The sequence below is a fragment of the Molossus molossus genome, unplaced genomic scaffold (genome assembly GCF_014108415.1).
Source record: "Molossus molossus isolate mMolMol1 unplaced genomic scaffold, mMolMol1.p scaffold_m16_p_5, whole genome shotgun sequence".
Lineage (NCBI taxonomy): Eukaryota > Metazoa > Chordata > Mammalia > Chiroptera > Molossidae > Molossus > Molossus molossus.
Genome location: NW_023425388.1, coordinates 47,755,209 through 47,759,974, shown reverse-complemented (window position 1 = coordinate 47,759,974; position 4,766 = coordinate 47,755,209). Strand labels below are relative to the sequence as shown.

Below are 4,766 nucleotides of genomic sequence, written 5' to 3'. Positions count from 1 at the left end.
CTTTTCCCTTAGATTGTCAAATTTAAAAAATGACACCCTGGCCGGTTTGGCTCAGCGGTTAAAGCATCGGCCTGCGGTCCTGAGAGACCCTGGTTCGGTTCCCGCTAGGGGCATGTACCTCGGTTGCAGTTTGTCCCCGGCTCTGGTCAGTCGTGCGGGTGGCAGCCACTCGATGTGTTCCTTTCACATCGATGTCTCTCTCTCTCTCTCTGGTTCTCTCTCTCCCTCCCATTCTACCTGAACAAAAGATGGAAAAATGTCCTCAGGTGAGGATTAAAAAAAAAAATTTTTTTTAAATGACAACAGCTTCCCTGGCCAGTTTGGCTCAGCGGTTAGAGCATCACCCCACAGACCAAAGGGTCACAGGTTTAAGATTTCTGATCAAGGGCACATACCTGGATTGCAGGTTCCATCCCTGACCCTGCCTTGGGGTAGTGCGGGAGGCAACCAATCAATGTGCCTCTCTCATATCAATGTTTTTCCACCCAGTGTGAACGAATCCAAATTAAATCTTTTTCTTTTTTTTTTTGTCGTATTGGCAAAAAATATATTTTTTGGTGTGCTGCAGAATTTTAGTAATTAGCTTATGTGTGGCATGAGATGAAAAATGTAGAAAATCTCTGAGCTAGAGAACCTGGCCAGGTAGCTTAGTTGGTCAGAGCATCATCCATATAGTCTGGAAATGCCACGGTTGCTCCATCTCCAGTCAGGATACATACACTTCAGGGAGCAATCGATGAATGCATAAATAAGTGGAACAGCAGATCGATGTTTCTCTCTCAAATCAATAAATTAAAAAAATTTTTAAAGCAAAAATATCACAGCTAGATATTTAAAGAGAAAACATAATCTTACCTCTGTTCTTGTGACTGAACCTTGCTTTATGACCCTAAAGGAAGTTTGAGATACATTTACTTATTTGTCATCATAATAAACTATTCATGGAACACTTGTGTGTTCCACGCCTGTCCTAAATTTTTTACTTGCTTGATCTACTTTAACCCCCCTCAATACTTTGAAGTCGATATTACTATTTTCATTGCATGAATGTGGAAATGAAGGCTCAGGTTAAGTAACTTGGCATAGCTGAGATTCAGATTCTGTATGATCAGGCAACAAGGCTCATGCAAGTTCCTAAGATATGTAAAGACACAAAAATATGACCATACCTACTTTTATTCATTTGCAAGTGGTCTGATTAACATTAGGCCTGAAAATGTTTATTTATATGCCACTAAAGTTTGTCAAGACAGCATAAGAGATAGAAATCTAGATGAAACTTTGTGCATGATTATTTAACTGTGTTCCAAATTTCAAAAATTAGAAGTGGGAGGAGAAATTGATTCTAAATGCTATGATAAGAAGTGATCTCAAGATAACTATAAAGATAATAATTATAGCCCTGGCCGGTTTGGCTCAGCGGTTAGAGCGTCGGCCCGTGGACCAGAGAGGCCCAGGCTCGGTTTCCGCTAAGGGCACGTACCTCAGTTGCGGTTTGTCCCTGGCTCCAGTTGGGGTCATGTGGGTGGCAACCACTCAATGTGTCTCTCTCATATCCATCCTTCTCTCTCTCTCTTCCTCCCTCTCTCCCTCCCGCTGTATCTGAAGTTAAGTGCAAAAGTGTCCTCGGATGAGGATTAAAAAATAAAAATTAAAAAAAGATAATAATTGTAACTCAAACTGTCCGGAACGAAATGAGAATCCAAAACACTGTTTTGTTCTAAGCATTTTCCAAGAACAATATAATACACCTAATATGAATTTAAGGAGTGTTAAGTATTCTTATACTATAGATTATAACCCTTTAATTGTGAGGAAATCAATTTAGTGTGTCATGATTGGTATTTTTATAAATAGGATAAAAAAAATCAGGCTATATTGCACAGTGTAAATAATATGTATTGTTTTGTCACAATATAAAAAGAATTTCTTCCTTTGGTTGTGATTGGAAAGGTTTGAAAACATTGATTTGGGAATACACAAGATTTAAGGCAGGCGCCGGCTATTTAAAAAAGGAAAAAAGTGTATTTAGAGTAAGTAGTCATTCATGCCACAGCTATTTCTTAAATGAATTGAGCACCAAATGTATGCCTAACAACTGCTTAAAACTAGGAGAAGGGAGACACAAATGCAACGTTTAAGGTGAGCTCCTTTGCTCTGGGTGGATTTCACAATCTAGTTGGAAAGAGAAGGTGTAAAGAGGAATCAGTTAAATAACAATCCAAGTCATTATGGGATTAAGTCCCAAAGAACTATACCAATAATAGTCATTAATTTCAGATCATTGATGTGGGCAGTAGCAATTGGGAAGAGTTCAGAAGAAAGGAGCTGAATTTAAACTGAACTAAAAATGGGAGGGCAAATGAGGGGGGTTGCTTTCCAGCAGAAAGAACTGTGGGAACAAATATTTAAAGTGTGAAGAATGCCCTGGCCGGTTTGGCTCAGTGGTTGGAGTGTTGGCCTGCGGACCAGAGAGTCCTGGGTTTGGTTCCTGCTAGGGGCACGTACCAAAAAAACCAAAACAAAACAAAACAAAAATAAATAAATAAAGTGTGAAGAATGTTCCAGGTGTTTAAGGAACAACTACTAATTTGGAGTAATAAGAGGTGGGGTTTGGTTAAGTAAGGCAAGGCATAGTATTGGGAGAGTTTCTGACTAGTCATAAGAGTTTACAGGAAATGGGCAATCCCTGGAATTTTTTGAAGAAGAAAATGACAGGATGAAATTAAAATGTTATTCCATAGAAATTCTATGTGATAGGTTGGAGAGAGAAGAAAGGTGAGATAGGAAATTATTGCTAGAGTGAGCATAGAATTTGAGTGCTGGACTTGACCTGGGCCGCGAGGCTCAGGCACCTAGATTCCATTCTTATCAAGGCCCCCTGGTGACTAGGCAATTCCATCCTTATCTAGGCTCCTCTGCTACGGTGACTAAATGACACCATTTTTATCGGCAGTGGACCTTCCTGGTATTTTTCCAATAATAGATTAATTGCCCCTAGAAGTAAAGGAACCTTGCCTACGGTTATAGTTGACCTACGGGTTGGGAAGTATCTTGCAGTTTCTGAGTATCGAGAACTGAAAATCATGAACCCAGTGACTAATGCTTATTTTGACTTCTATAATCACTGTCACAACCAATATTGTACTGGTCCCCTGAGGGGGAGCCAAAAGGGAATGTGGCTTCTGTCTTTAAAAGCAGATGAGCAAGTGCTCGCTTCGGCAGCACATATACTAAAATTGGAACGATACAGAGAAGAGTAGCATGGCCCCTGCTCAAGGATACACGCAAGTTCGTGAAGCATTCCATATTTTTAGGTGGAGGCCACTCGATGTGTCCCTTTCACGTCGATGTTTATCTCTCTCTCCCTCCCTCCCACTCTATCTGAACAAAAAATGGAAAAAAATGTCCTCGGGTGAGGATAAAAAAAGCAGATGAGCAAGAACAATTGGGTCTGAGGATTTGGGAAGCTGTACCCCCTCAGCCCGCCGGTGTAATAAAGTGCTCCTTTACAATTTGGCTGTGCGTTTCTGGTTATCTCACTGACACATTATAAGAGACTGGCAGAGAGCCAGAAGGAAGCTGTCCTCTGATGATAGACAAGCAAACTGAAACCTAAGCCATGCCAAGTGAGGTGACAGACCTGAGAAAGTGAGTTAATAACTTCACATAGCATCCACTGAATTAATGGCAAATATGGTTCTTTTTGTTGAGTTAATTTGTTAATATAATTCTATGCTAGTTATGCTCGTGAGATGTGTTCACTCCCAGGAAAAAAAACATCTCTTAGTTTGGTGTGATAGAGAATCTCAAGTGTAACAAAAACAAAACAAAGAGGGCTATATTTTTTTTTCCAGAATCTTTATTTATTTAAGAAAGTTAAAAAAATTATTTTGATGATACTATTACAGATGTCCTCTATCCCTTTCCCCCTTTGCCCACCTCCACCCAGCCCCTGGCCTTCACCACACTGTAGTCTGTGTCCATGGGCTATATATTTATGTTCTATGGCTAATCTCTCCACCTTCTTTTATCCAGTCCCCCGCCTCCCCTCTGATATCTGTCAGTCTGTTCCATGTATCCATGCCTCTGGTTCCATTTTGTTCATCAGTTTATTTTGTTCATTAGATTCCACATATAAGTGAGATCATATGGTATTTGTCTTTCTCTGGCTGGCTTATTTGCTTAATAAAATAATCTTCAGGTCCATCCATGCTGTCACAAAAGGTAAGAGTTCTTTCTTTTTTATAGCCGTGTAGCATTCCACTGTGTAAATGTACCACAACTTTTTTATCCACTCATCTACTGATGGGCACTTGGGCTGTTTCCAGATCTTGTCTATTGTTTCCAGATCTTGTCTATTGTAAATAATGCTGCTATGAACACAAGGGTGCATACATTCTTTCTGATTAGCGTTTTTGGATTCCCAGAAGTGGGATCACTGGATCAAAAGGCAGTTCTGTTTTAAAAATGTTTCTTGGGGGGATGGGGAGGAGGGTGTCAATGAGGGGAAAAGGAGAAACATCTGTAACAAAAATAAATTAATAAAAATAATTTTAAAAATAAATAAATAAATTATGTTTACTTATTAATGTATATATAAACCCAAGGATATGTTTTATTGATTTCAGAGAGAGGAAGAGAAAGAGAGAGAAACATCAATGTGAGACAGAAACATTGATCTGTTGACATACATGCCCCAAATGGGGATTGAAACTGCAGTCTAGGTATGTGCCCTGACTGGGAATGGAACCTGCAAACTTTTG

The 4,766-nt window shown here is 39.6% G+C and overlaps 1 non-coding gene across 1 annotated transcript; it reads left to right on the top strand.

The window, feature by feature from the left end:
• Nucleotides 1-3,209: 3,209 nt before the first annotated feature.
• On the top strand, nucleotides 3,210-3,315 carry LOC118617910. Its single transcript, XR_004956872.1, has one exon. It is a non-coding gene; the product is annotated as a U6 spliceosomal RNA (small nuclear RNA).
• Nucleotides 3,316-4,766: the final 1,451 nt, after the last annotated feature.